General features: G+C 32.5%; 1 pseudogene; it reads left to right on the forward strand.

The window, feature by feature from the left end:
- The first annotated feature begins 3,728 nt into the window (after window positions 1-3,728).
- On the forward strand, window positions 3,729-6,726 carry LOC120130167 (annotated as a pseudogene).
- Window positions 6,727-16,000: the final 9,274 nt, after the last annotated feature.

Genomic DNA, 16,000 nt, shown 5'->3' on the forward strand with positions numbered 1-16,000 from the left:
AATAAGATCAGTTTTCAACTAGTATGGAGTTTCTCCTTGGGGATAATCAATGCACAAAGGCTCTTGTTCAGTTGGGTCGCGACTAACACTCTGATAGTAGGATCGACCATCGGAATTGGTTCTGTATTAACGGATTCACCTGAATACGATTCTGATTCTGGATTTGATTGTTGTCTCCTTTTTTCCCGAAACGTCTGTGCGTAAAGTCTCCTAGCTCTGGCTTCAATTTTTGGGTCATACTCCACTAATGTGCCCAGATTAGTCCTGGTCATAAATTAAAAGCAAACAAAAAATTAGTAACTTTGGCGAAGTCCCTGGCAACATTGCCAATTTGGCAACTGTCGTTTTGATGTTAAAATAAATTCCTTCTTCTCAATTAATATATAAGGAAACACATAGTAAAGAGAAGTAAGGGTCGAATCCACATGGACTTAGAAAATTTTGAATTTCTGTATGTATTATTTATACCAGGCGTGATATAGTAAAATTCGAGGATTTAGTAAAAAGATATTCAAATAATAAAAGCGATTTAGAATAAATAAAGAAATATTTAAAGTTGTAAATTCATATAGTAAAAGCAACCTCAAGCTTCGCTTTAACTCATTTTTCTGATCATCGAATTAGATTTTCCCTTCGATTCACATCGTTACTTTGTCTACAAGGGTAATCCCCGTGACTCTATCTTATATACATAATACCCAAGGAAATCTTTGATTATGGCTTCGAAAACTGATCTAATCAACATCAATTATCGTAGATCAATTACCGTTTAAGTTCGTGGCGACCGACTCGGATTGTTGCTTCAATAACCGTCAATTCCGATCTCAATTCCCTCTTGGCGAAGCTATCTCGTCAAGTATGTTCACATTCGACCTCATGTGCTTTTAATAAGCCAATCCTTCCTCACACACATTTAATCGCAACATCCTCTTGACCCAAATCTATCTTTGATTTTGAAAATGTTTTTTTGAAAAATAAGCACAAAGATTGAGAGATATTCCGAAGTTATTAGGGCATGTTTCAATCTCCCGTTGGAATTGAGTCATCGCTTCAACTCTCGGCTTATGAGAAATTAGCTAAGCATGACAAAAGTCATACTTAGCCATATTTAAAAACAAGTTTGAAATAAAATTAAAAACCGAAAACTTGAAATAAAATAAAGGAGAAATTTTTATAAAACTAGAAAGAATAAGAATATTGTAATCTCAGTTGTGTATTAGGCTTACCCCAAGAGGCTATTTATAGCCTCTAAAAACCTAGAGATAAACAAAGAAATTAAAATAAATAATCCTAAAGATAATATTTTTCCTAATTCAAACCTTAAACAAGTCTCCTAATGCAACTCTGCTCGTCCATCTTCTAGAAGGCGCGCTGACTAGATCTTCTAGAAACTGTCGCTGACTGGACTTTTTAGAAACTGCCGCTGACTGGACCTTTTAGAAACTGCCACGTCAGACCGTATCATGCCTAGAGTCGTGCACATGTCTCCAACCGTGACCAAATAATATAAAAATGCAAAATGCGTCTGTTTTACCACTAATTCTAGAAGTAAGATCCTGCACACAAAAAAAGCATAACACAACTAAATCAACAATAATAAATCCATAAGATCGAAATTAACGATAAAATACTACCGATTTTGAACACACATCAGCCTCCAAGGTTGAGCAACATCCGACAGCTTAAACTTTAAAGTTTTTGAATGTTCTCAATTAATCTTCTCTCATAATTTAAAAAAAATTCTTTTTCGGCCTCTCAAAATTTTAAAAATTTTAGTTACACCCTAATATTTTTGGAAATAACATAAACTACCCTTCAAAATTTTTGAAAATTTTAATTTAAGCTTATAAATTTTTTAAGTTTTAAATTACCCTCCAATCTCTGTCACAAAATTCCACCACTGCCAGGATCCAATACTAACACTGAATTGGCTTGGTTCCTATCACCAGCTGACGGGTTGCTAGAGCAGTGCTTGCTTCCTTTTTAAATGTGTGTCCATCGTCTACACGCTCTCCACTGGTCGAAAATTAGGTTAAAAATTGGTCGATTTCAATGCGTCCACAAACACCACAATATAGAGGCAAAGAGGATGTCCCAATCGTTTGAGAGTACCATAAAATAATTCGGCTGATGAATGTTCTTTCAATCCACTCTCTAAATCTACATATATGTGGGTATTATATGGAGCTTGATTTTGAATAATAAAAAAATATTAAAGAATGGTGTATTATTTTATCGTTAAATAGATTGAGATTAAAGAAAATTAAAAGTTAAAGAATATTTGATAGATTGAATAATGAAATTTGAAAAAGAAAGAAATATTAAATTTAATTCAAAAGTGAATGAACTAATAAGAGAGATGAAAGAAAATAGACTTAAAAACAATTAGGGATACAATTATAAATTTAAAATATCTGAGTATAGATATAAAAGTTTGAGGGTCCATAGCGCACAGTGCACGCTCTAAGAGCCAAACCTACTTGTACTGTGTAAGTCATGGTCTTAAAAATAAATTAATGTAGATTAATGTAACCACAAATTGAAAATTTTTGTCCAAAATTAACACAATGTTCCAAATTTTATTCATTGAAATAAGAAAGTAAAACTCAATTATTTTTAGAAAAAAAATAAAAAAAATAAATAGAATAGAAAGAAAAACTGAAGTACTCGATGATGACTATGGTGTACAAAATGAAGAATTCAAGCTCTCGCTTATATAAAAAAATTTGAGATAAATTCGTAAAAAAGATGGATTTGATTGCAATAAAAAGCTCACAAAAAATATGTTAATTGTTTTTTTATATATAAGCCTATACAAAATGGTAAGACCTAATATGAACAGTGAGACACAAATACAAACAAACAAAAAATGTCATCCAATTTATGAAATGACCGTGGGACGCATAATCCATTATGCAACTTGGTACACTCCCAGCTCGATCGCCCTCACCTCAACTGTTACTCATCAAGCCTCTTTCTCTCTCTCTCACTTATTGGTTATACTTATTACCCGTTCTTCTGAATTCAACGTTATCTTAATGCCAGCTGCCACCATTCTCACTCACCACTTTCTTGTTCCATTTTCACTTTTGCATCAACTTATATTAATGCATTCTTATCAAACTCTCACGTTCTTAATTTGTTTTTCTAGTTTAATCCCTTTCCTTTTCCCTCAAAGAAATGCACTTTTAAAGATGTCATGTTCTGAAGCAAGGTAGTTTCAAGCTCTAAACTTTATTTGTAACTAACAAGACAAAAAGGTTGGTATTATTTGTTGACAATTATTTCTTCTTGGGGGTGGTTGTCTTATTCTTTTTTTTATTATTCTATCTTTCCGTTGAAGTTTGTAGTTGAGTAGATGAACAAACTCTAGACGGAGAAAACAAAGTATTGTTCCAGTTTTTTAGATTATATCTTTTACAACACTTGATAAGCTGGTCCATTCTTCTGAAATTGTTTTTATATTGAAACTCTGTTCAAACAAAAATCTCTACATTGGATTGGTTTGAATATCTAAATGAAGTGATCAAAAGTTAGCTTTGGTTTGGTAAAAGAACCCACCATAGAATGTATTCGTTGAATCAGGGAGCAACTTGGGAACTGAAGATGTTTTAGGAGAGCAAGCGCCAAATAAGTCGAAGGTAAATTGGCAAAATTTTTCGGGATCATTTTGGAGCTCATATATACTACATACTTTTGGGATTGGAGAATTGGGTTTTCCCAATAAAGTCGAAGGTAAATTGGCAAAATTTTTCGGGATCATTTTGGAGCTCATATATACTACATACTTTTTGGGATTGGAGAATTGGGTTTTCTTGTTGTTTATTTATTGTGTCGGGTTTTTCTTGGAAGAAGATGGTAGGGAGTATTGACACGTTGCACCAGAGTTTGAAACCAAATGGGTCTTTTAACAACTGTAATGGCTTGGAAGAGAAACTTGATGAGTTTCGGCACCTTTTGTGCAAGACTGATGGTGATCCATTGAGGATTGTGAGTGTGGGAGCAGGTGCTTGGGGAGTGTTTTCGCCGCTTTGCTGCAAGATAGCTACGGCCGGTTCCGAGACAAGGTTCAGATAATATGGAGAAGGCCGGGAAAGCAGTCGATCGAGCCACCGCCGAACATCTCTTCGAAGTGATCAATTCAAGGGAAGATGTCTTGAGGAGGTTGATCCGGCGTTGTGCCTATTTGAAGTATGTGGAGGCAAGATTAGGATCGAACACTCTTTGCAGATGAGATTTGAAAGATGGGTTTTGCTTGAACATGATTGATACACCACTTTGTCCTTTGAAAGTTGTGACTAACTTGCAGGAAGCTGTTTGGGATGCTGATATTGTCGTAAACGGCTTGCCTTCAACCGAAACGCGTGAGGTATTCGAAGAGATCAACAACTATTGGAAAGAAAGAATCACAGTGCCTATAATTATCTCTTTGTCGAAGGGTATAGAGGCTGCATTGCAATCTGTTCCTCTATCATCACTCCAACACAAATGATTAATCGAGCAAGTAAGAGTTACTATCGATTAGATACTGTTCATGTTATGTTTAAAGCTTCCTCGGACAATATTTTTGGTACCTTCATTTGAGAGATGCCTCGGTTATTTGTTTCATAGTTTAGTAGCATTGGTGAAACGAGGGAAAATTTTGAATTTCAAATCATAATATTTTGCTGACCACATAATCGATAGTCCGACACTTATGGTTTTGAGCTAAGAAAAAATGGTGGTAACTAACATCTCTGAAATACCGAATACAGAATCCGCAATCTGTTTATTTTGTCTTTTTTTTTTCTTTTTATTTTTTGCCTCGCAAATAAAACCTTTTATCTGTCATGTTTTTGAGTTTTATGCTCATCTTCTTTGCAGCTGGAATACCTATAGAGAACATACTCTATCTTGGGGACCGAATATTGCCTCTGAGATCTACAATAAGGAATATGCTAACGCTCGAATATGTGGAGCCGAAAAGTGGAGGAAACCATTAGCAAAATTCTTAAGACAGCCCCATTTCATTGTTTGGGACAACAGTGATCTTGTGACTCATGAAGTCATGGGTGGGCTGAAGAATGTCTATGCCATCGGAGCTGGTAACTTCCTCTGAATCTTTTGACCAATAAATTAGCAAGCTTAGGTTCTCGAGTTCATAAACTAATCTTTACATTCACTGAACTACAACATTCTTGAGTAATGATGAATGAATCTGGGTTGACATAGGTTATAGACATAGTTTAAATGCTTAAGGAAGAACATTTGAAAAGGAAGAACATTTGAAGATGCAAATCGAAACGATCTAATCACTCGAGTTCGAAAGGTATACACACTGTTTTAAATTTTGGAACTTCATAATGACTTTCAAGTTCGATTTTCTCAGGAATGGTGGCAGCCCTGACCAAGAAAGTGCTACCAGCAAATCAGTATATTTTGCACATTGTACATCGGAAATGATTTTATTACTCATCTGTTGGCTGAAGAACCTGAGAAGCTTGCAGGCCCTTTGCTGGCTGACACTTATGTAACTTTGTTAAAAGGTCGTAACTCATGTACGGCCAAATGTTAGCAAAAGGAGAACTAAGTCGAGATATGGGCGATAGCATCAGTGGAAAAGGAATGATTCAGGTAAAAATTGCTTTTTCAACATATATTGCCTTAAAATTTTGCTAAATGATAAACGGATAATCTCATCAATTAAATGAAAATCTTGGAAAAGAAAGAAGCAGAAAAGGTAAATGATGCTGATGCATTCATTGTCTCTTACTGGTTCTCATAGTTGTGGGTTATGAATGCGAGATTGCAGAAAACTTGATGAAGCTTGAACCAATTGGCATTGCTAACCGAACAATATATTATTTCAGCTGTGACTCTAAGTCGCATGTACCAATTTGATTATCAGGGAACAAAATTAAACAAATGATAATTGTTTTCCAGTCGCATGTACAATTTGATTATCAGGGAACAAAATTAAACAAATGTTAATTGTTTTCCAGGAGTGTCTGCAGTAGGAGCGTTTTATGAACTTCTGAGTCAATCAAGCTTAAGTGTGTTGCATCCTGATGGAAACAAGCCTGTTGCTCCTGTTGAGTTGTGCCCTTTATTGAAGACTCTATACAAAATTCTTATAACAAGGTGATTTCAAATTCCCTCATAGCCAGGCTTTAGCAATACAAGAACTTCAATTAACTGCTCAAAATTATTACTTAAATTGCAGCCAACAAATATCAATGTGTAGTCACATGGTTTTTGATCCGGGGTGAATCCAAAAAGGGCAGGATAGGGCCTTAGTCCCTTTGATAAATAGTGAAATTACAATTTTGGTCCCTTTTGGTAGTTGTTGATTCAATAGTAGACTTGTTGATGGGAATAATTTGTATCATTAGTCGTTGACAGTTCACCCCTTCTAATTTGGACGAAGAGTTTACGGCCGGTGATGTTTCCGGAGAAGTCCAAGTTAAGCTGATTCATATAATTTGAATGTTCCAGGGAGAAGTCGGCTCAGCTATACTTCAGGCACTGAGGGATGAAACCTTGAACGATCCCCGAGAGCGCATCGAGATTGCGCAGACGCATGCGTTTTATAAACCTTCACTTCTTGGCCAGCCTTGACAGGTTTTTGCACCTGCACACCATGAATTCAAGTTTCATATGGGAGCAATTCTTTCAGAATGCAACATAGTGTCATTGTTATAAATATACTACCTGTTCTCCCTATATATTTACATATATATCGAAAGCTCCATTGACGAAATTGTCCGAGTTTTTTCTGCATTTTTCCAGAACTATTTCTTTTTGACATGGAGAGCATATAATATCAATCATCTCTACATTAAGATCAACTTGGATATCGTCAATAAGGCGGTTAACCACCTCATTATATAGTTTAAGCATCACCCTACGAACTCCCAAAACATAAGCCTATATATTAGAATAACTTATTATTGCTTTGTTATTGACTAAATCTTTAATTACTAGTTTCATTCTTAAATTTTAGTGTAAATTACAAATTTGATAACTACATTTTATTTTCTATCTCATAATTCACTCATTGAACTCTAAATCTTTTCAATTTTCTCACTGAACGTAATATTAGGGTTTTTTGGTCACTCAGGTACTTCCTCACTAATGAAGTTATAAATGGGTTTTTATAGATGCAAAAAGATGTCGTTTTAGTGAAATTTTTTTTTTTTAAAACGACATCGTATTAATGTTGTTACTATTTAACGGCGGAATGACAAAAATAACCCGATGAATTAGTTAAGTGATGAAATTGAAAATTTTTAAAGTTCAATGAGAAAAATAGGAGAGATAATGAAGTTTAGTGATGAAATTTGTAATTTATCCTAATTTTAATAGTTTCATATTTGTTACAAAGTTCAGTTGAGATTCATCAGTTAAATGATATATAAATAATTAAATTCGATAGTAAAATGCACAATCAATTACTCTATTTATTCAAAACTTCTTTACAAAATCAGAGTTTTTATTTTTCTATCCGAATCCGAATGAAATATCCATTTTCTTTTTCTACTTGACTATGGCCCAAACTCTAGAAAACTGATGTAGATGCTCTGACTCTCATAGTATGGCTCGGTTCAATATTGCTTCCCAATTACCCATTAGACTAATGGTACTGTCAACTTCCCGATTGAAAAGAAAACAATTAACAATGCTACTTGATGGCCATGATAGTACAGGTACTACACCTTTTCCATTAACAATTTTGATAAATGAAATAAAAAAGAAACCATCCGCCAAGATCATCTTATCCAATATGCGTTTTTGTAAAACTTGTTGCTTTCTCTTCCATCTCTTTAGCTCTTACTAGCAAGCATGTACACTTTTGCGTGCCAACAAAGCTACACCCAAATTTACAGGCTCAGAGATCAATCGACTGTTGTTATAGAAGGATCAAAAGGTGGTGTGCGATATTTACTAGACCACTAATGAACGTATTATTGGTGCCCCCATTTAGTCTAAGAGTTAGCAAACAAAATCTAAGTGGTCTTACTCACAATTTCAGAAATCTTAACCTCGCAATACCTCGAGTATGACAAGTTGTTTAAAGAACTCATTGATCATGAAATGTTTCTCTAATATGAAGATTAATAATACCATCCACTATACATCAATCATAAAACTCCATTCAAAACACTACCTACCATCCAAACGTTCGTTGAAACTCTTCAACTACATCTCCTACGGGACATTGACATTCTCAAACCACTTAATATAGACCTAACACTTCATGATATTCTCTAATACTCAATGACGTCAATTTCTCACTCACAAGTTTTTTTTAGATTATTCAAATTTCAACTTTGTGATTGTTACGGCCGTATAATTTAAAACTATTATTTTATGGGTCTGTTTGTTTAGAGAAAAACATTCATAAATTATATTTTCATAAATTCTTGTGTTTAGTTAAAGAAAAATCATTGCTCAATGAAACATGTTACGATCAAAGAAAAATAACTCATTTTCTCCAATAAATAATTTACCCACTAAAAAGTAAATAATTTACAACTCTAATTTCAACCTTTAAAGCTCTTGATACCAAAATCATCTGACCAATACGTAAGGAATGTAAGTAGTGGAGACTAAATACGAGAGTTGGTTACCTATATTAGTGAGTTGTTAGAGTCGGTAATTATCATTTGACACTTTTGTCATCTACCACTCCTATAATAGATATCCTCCGTAATCATATATATATTGATGGCTTTTTTTTTACTTCTTGGAAAATCTATGGTCGAAGGGGCAGCATAAGCGGGTTCCACTCCTCACTTCCGAGATTACACCATCTAGACAAAATTACTTCTAAGGTAGTGGTTTCCATACCACTAACACATTACTCATTATAGTTTTTCTATTATTTTATTATTATTTGATAGTTACACTAACGGTTTTATTTTGCATCAATACTATTTTCTTACAATTTAGAAGCAATTATATGTTTTCAAATGTGATGATTAACATATATATATCCTTCTCCTCCGTCGCTTCATTTCTGGTATGAATGACCAACCACTACTCTTTCTTTTTCTTACAAACAAAATTACAGACACGTATCTTATGCAGAGGCTAATCGTGGGGCTACATCTTGTGCCATGCATGTAATGTTTTTGTTGAAACATAACCCAGAATTGAATGATATTAATTTCAACATCAAGTCATAAATACAGTATGTGACAGATGTAAAATATATATATGAATTTAGAAAATTAAATGGATTATACATATAATATTATTGTTTTTTATACCGCTATACTTAATGAATTATTTATATTAATTATTAGATTTTGTGTTTTAAACTTTTAAATTTTATGTTCGGATATTAGAGTGTAATTCGAAATTTCGATATTTAATTTGTATATTTTTTTAAATTAATATTTGAAATAAAAAAACAAAAACCGATACCCGCTTACCAATACCCCAAAATCCGGGTACCGATTACCGGATACCCGTAACATCGGGTCGGGACACAGGCCGAGAAATCACCGACCCGAAAGTTCCGGGTACCCGGATTTGCACACCCCTACATTGAAGAGTCTTCTTCAACACCATGAGCTCTCGTCCAAGATTTAGGGTTCTCGAGTTTACATATCTTGAGCTCGACAAAGTTCGCAATCTATCAACAAGACAATCCAGTACCCAATATATCACCTCCATATATAGAATTACCACGAATAATCATATAACCTACCATTCTCAAGACTCAAACTCTAAGTAAACTATTGCACTCCAGTATCCTAATAATCCAGATAAACCCCGTAATCCCAAATAAAATTATTTCATCTCTTATAGAATAATTATCTTGATGTACCAACATGCTAGTGTTTGGTCGTTGAAGTTGTTTCTGTTCGTGTTATATTAAGGTGTATAAAATTTTTGGTAAAAAAAATTTTCCTTGTACTATTATGCGACGGGACACAATATCTAATACTAGATTATTTTATATAAAGGGCAAACTATATCATATACCATCGAACTTTAGGTAAGGTATCATTTATACCACTGAACTTTCGATTTTGTCAATTATAGTATAGAACTTTGACTTTCATTTCAATTATACTAACCGTTAACGACATGATGATGTGATTTACGGCTGCCGATGTGACTAGTAACTGTCAATGTAGACACCTCACCAAAATGACTTCATTTTGATCCGTTTGTTAATGATTTAAACCTATTAGTATAATTGAAACAAAAAATCAAGTTTAATGCTATAATTGAAACTATTAAAGTCAATGCTATAAATGAAACGAAATCAAAGTTCAATGCTATAATTGAAACGGAAATCAAGTTTATGCTATAATTGAAAAGAAATCAAAGTTCAATATTATAATTGATAAAATTAAAAGTTCAGTGATATAAACGATACAACGCCTAAAGTTCAATGAATCTAGTGTAGTTTACCCTTATAAAAGTTACAATATTAAATTACTGAATTTCTTTTTTATACTCTCTTCTTATCTCCTAAAAAAGAAAATTCTAATTAAAACAGAACTTATCTTAAAACATAAAAAGAATAATTCATAATAAAATTTAAATAAAATTGATAAAAATAAATCTTATACGAATTCTTTCTACCTATCTAATATGGTGTATCTATAAAAATATCCTTATATATAATGCTTATGTTTCTATTTCTTCCTTGTTTATCCTCTTTTTACGGCCTTCTCTCTCTTTTCTCATCTAATTCTTCTTTTCATTCTTCATCTCTTCAATTTAACATTTTATCTTCCTTTCCTCGCGGTTTGCCCTTTTCTTTTTTTGATTGGTGGACCACCATTCCAACCTTAGTATTAGTTGTTGATCATTTATATTCTTTTTTTTTACATATTATAACTTGTCCTTTTTATTGATTTTTTTTATTTTTCAATAACTTTATTTTTATGACACGTTTCTCTACCTTTATACCTTTATGACATATTTTCTTTAATTTTTTGGCACGTTTTTATTATTTTTCATAGGTTATTTGACCATTTTTCGTTTAATATTTTAAGAATTGGACTTGGATATACATTTGTGTTCGTTGAAAGTTTTCTCACAACGCTCGATTCTGATTCGCGGTTGTCAATGATCTTTCAATAGTTTAATTTTCTATTGTGGTTCGTTTGTCAATACAATTAGATTTGTTTGCATATATCTTTTATTTAAGTTTTTGAATAAATTTTAACATTTTCTTTATATGATCCTTTTATGATCTCATCTCAAGTGACTATTATCCTATGTTATTGGTTTAAAAATATACTAGTTAAGCATTACTTTAGAAACTTCATTATAACTTTTGATATTTGTTTCTTTTATAAAACTAGCGGCCTAGTTAAGCATTACTTTAGAAACTTCATTATAACTTTTGATATTTGTTTCTTTTAATAAAACTAGGCACTATTTACATAAAAAATATCTTCCTTTAATTAAGAAGCCTAGACTTAAGAAGTTTTGTCCTTTGTAAGTCATGTTCTAAACCCCGTTTTGTTTTTAGGATAAATTATACGTTTAGTACTTAAAATATTAATTTTGGTCTATTTTAGTACTTAAACTTTTATTTCTTTTCAAAATCATACCTAACGTTTAGTTTTTATTTCATTTTAGTATCATGTTGTTAAAAACTTAACAAACAAGCTGATGAGGCATAGTTTCGGTGGACCAACAATCAATCCGAATGGTTAACCACGAGGGAATGATGAGTCGACCAACATAGTCTAGTTTCAGACCCATCAGGAGGTGAACCATAGAGAGAGTAGGATAAAGAAATCGAAGAGTTCATCGTCGATTTGAGGAGATTGAGATGTTTCCTAGTGAAACAGAGGCTAGAATCGCGTTCAGAAGGTCGAACATGTGTAAGTTGGAGAGTTTGGGCTTCATTGGTTGATAGATGCGACGGTTAACGACTGTAGGCGCGACAGTCAACGAGCCCGTCTATTAAGTTTTTAACGGAATGGTATTAAAATGAAATAAAAAATAAATGTTAGGTATAGTTTTGAAAAAAATAAAAGTTTAGGTACTAAAATAGACCAAATCTGATAGTTTAAGTACTAAATGTGAAATATTACCTTATAAAACTTATCCATATTAATAAAAAAAGTAATAAATGAGTAGTTTACCCTTTTTAATTCTCATATTATTTCATTTGTTTTTTATTTATTATTTTCTTTGATTAATATAAGCCACAAGGTAAACTGTTTTTGGTATTTTTATTTTCAAGTGATACACATAAATGATTTTACTATATATATATATATATATATATATATATATATATATATATTAATTTTTATAAAATTAATTTTAAGTCCCTAAAATTTATTCAAACCTTAAAATAAGTTTATAAAGTTCAAATTGTATCAAAAAAAATATTCAAACTCTTTAGATCATTTTTTAAAGTTAATTTTTTTTCTCAAAATATCAAAACTTACTATTTTTAATCAAGATTTGACTAACAGTTCCAAAACTTCTATATAAATTTCGAAACTTTCAAAAATAAAATGTTTAGAAGTTTATAAACTTTCACGTTTTGAATCTTTTATCAAAGTTTGAAACCTTTGTTCGAATGGTAAAAAGATTTATTATCACTTTCAAAGAGAGTCTTTAATACGAGAATTTAATATTTCAAACGGCTCCAAACTCCCTCCAACAACCTCAAATGACTAAAAATTAATTAGAGCATATAAAATGAGTCTTCAAACATTCAAGAAAAGGCAAGAAAACTATTTCAATAAGCAAAGAGCAAATACAAGCAAATTTGTATTCAATTCAATCTTTCTTTCATTGAACCCTAATGTATTTATTGTCATTCTTATTCTAGTGTTTTTTTTTGTATGTGTGTGAGAGCTTCAATTTGTAAAAAAAAAACTATCATTGTGTGGATATTCAATGTTTGTTTATTTGTAATTCCTTCTTAGGAAGGGTTGTGGACTTAAGAATTTAGGATATAAGTCTTAGTGTTTTGTAAGGTTACACCTTGTCTAGTGAATTGTTGAAATCCTTAGTGTGAAAACTACGATAATAGATGTCAACTTCATTGAGAAAATTGAACTACTCTAAATTCCTTGTGTTGATCTACTTATTTCTGGCAAAGTCTCCAACAATTTTTTATTTTATTTTTAATTCATCCTCTTCTTGGTCACTTTACTTGATCGATTTATTCAACCCTAAGTATTTTTAATGTTCATGTTTTTAAATTATTTTAATTTTCATGTAATTTTTAGGTTTTGAATTGAGTTAGAATTGAGTTTGCTATAAAATTGTAAGGTCAAATTTAAAACAAAAATTCAAGTAAGATTTCCGTTACTGGAGTCACGGGAGTTAACGGTCAAGGAATTAAATTGAAATGGACCGATAACTTTAGTGATTAAAATGTGTCATATTTGGTTTCAGATTAATGTGTCACATGTCAACTTGGGCTTTTCTGGGTTGCATCTCCGTTGTTTTCATGTGTAATTTGTATGTGGTGATGACATTATCGATCTGAAGTGTTTATTATAACTGTGAAAGAAGATAAACAGTGCCTGTCGAAACGATTTTTAAACGGTGGGGGCGAGATTTAAAAACCCGCGTCATTTTTAATTATTCTCTTAAGATTACAATTTTTATTAAAAACAATGTGATTTTAGAAAACATTTATTTCGAAAATTTGAGAATTCATTCACGATTAAAACTCAGGTTCGAAGAGTCGCCACCAATCTTTGATTAGGGTGTGATTGGGCACCCAAAAATGTTTTTTCATTTTAAATAAAAGTCAATTTTAATTAAAACGACAATTTAAAGTATGTGTTATCAAAAAATGAGTTCGGGAGCCTGTTACGCGTAGGGAAGGATTAACACCCTCACAGCGCCCTAAATCGGTACCTCGTCGATTAATTAATGTCTTTGCAATGAAATTTACAAATTAATGTTTGCAATGAATTTACAAATTCGAGTTTAATTTGGTTTGATCCCCGACAAAAACAACATATGAATTTTACATATTCAAAAGCACCGAATAGATTAAATTAAAATTACCAATCTTTAGAAAGATAAAGAATGTTCGTTATTTAAAAATATCGAGACCAGATCTTAAATAGTTATAACAACATTTTCTCGATAAATTTAAATAGCCGAACATTTCTTTTTCTTTCGTTCCCAAATTTTAGAGTGATGTATCATTTTTTAGGTGTCACTAACGGACTACACTTTTAATTTAAAATCGTTAGAAGCGGATATCTAATAAGTTAAGACAACCCACTTAAAATAATTTTAAATTAAAAGGGTATTACCCTTAATCCAATTATGAATAATGTTGAGGTGTGCAACATGCAAATCATACAAAAATGATGTCATGCAAAAATTAATTAAGCAAACATTATGATTGAAATTATTATGCAATGTGACATTTTAACACAAAAATTCCATTAATATATTTATAACTATAAATTATAAACTATACATTAATATGTACAATGTGACTTATACATACAAAATACATAACATCTCAAATTACAAATTTTAGAAATTAATCATGCTTATTTAAATAAGTACCAAATCATATTAAACCAAACTTCACTACTTTAAACATACAAAGTAATAACTGAAATGGACATGAACATTATACCATAATAAACATGAAACCGAAATAAAACAAACTACCCTAACGGATTAAAATTATAATAAACCCTAGACCTACACAAGACCAAACAAAAAAAAACTATGCTAATATGCAACATCACGAAAACTTGAAATAACATAATCCTAGTACTAAAAGGTAACACATGGAAATTGAGTTCTAATATCTAAACAACATAAACAAACAAATCATTATTTAGACTAAAATTGAATGCGCCTGAAATCAAGAGACAAAGTATCAACACGCAAATCTTCGATTAGAGACTAAAATGACTTGAGGAAAAACCACAGTCCCTAACCAGAATAAACTATGCGCAAAACATGAACCCTATATCCCTGAGACAACACCGTTCCATCACTAGGTAAGGCCCTAAACCAAACCAAGCTCCTCGGTTCTCCCTCTAGACCACCAACCTGAAGCTAAGGCTCACTAAATCGACCCCTAAACCATGAACGACCCTCGACCCCAACATGCATGGCCACAAGGGCCTCCGGTGAACCGATCTACACCTATGAAGGGACCAAACGCCAGGTAAAACTCTAGGCTCTTCTCTTTACTGTTTCTTATTGCTTTTAAACACTCTAAAAAAACACGTGCATACACACGAACAGAAATGAAAATAAAAGAAAGAAGAATCAGAATAGGAACGAAAATACCCTTGATGAATCTCTTTGATTGCTTCGGAATTTCGAATGATACTGCCTTTAGAACCCAAAAAAAATGAAGACAAAGTGTCTTGTATTGCTTCAAAATTGGGGAGGAACCCCTTACATTGATTGTTTCTGCTGAAAGAAAAATAGAGATAGGAAGACCCTTTACAAATCTCTCTAATTTACCTTTCTCTTGATGAATGCTCCCTTTCCCCTTTTTTTGGTCAATTTCCCCTTTTGCTCGTGAACCCCCCTTTTGCTCGTGAACCCCCCTGTCCTTTGTCACCATTCTCGCTTGATTTAAGTGGGAAATTAATTCCTCAAGACAAAGCTGGCGGGTATGGTCCAATTCCAGCCATGATTCTTTCCAACAAACTGTCCACGTTATCCCTTGAATTCGTGAGTGGTTCTTGTTTTTCCGCTGCCCAACGTGTCCTTATGCTCAAATAACTCTTCTCCTGTGTTTTGGTGAGCTGGAATGGTCTTGAAGGTTCTCCAACACGTTGCCCACTTGTGCTATATTTTAATTCCCTTGCTGCCATATTTTGTGAGTGGGATTTGTATGCTAGTACTCCACTAAACACTTCAGCATGGGGCACATTCTTGTGTTCCTATATGTGCAAAGAATAAACAAGTAATTCAATGATATTAAACCCTTATAATATGTTTACTTGCTGCGTGAATGTCCTTGTGCTTTGTGAACCATGATGCATGTTTATTAACATTAAACTACAATAACGACACGTGAAAG

The sequence above is a fragment of the Hibiscus syriacus genome, unplaced genomic scaffold, assembly GCF_006381635.1.
Source record: "Hibiscus syriacus cultivar Baekdansim isolate YM2019G1 unplaced genomic scaffold, ASM638163v2 tig00110528_pilon, whole genome shotgun sequence".
NCBI lineage: Eukaryota > Viridiplantae > Streptophyta > Magnoliopsida > Malvales > Malvaceae > Hibiscus > Hibiscus syriacus.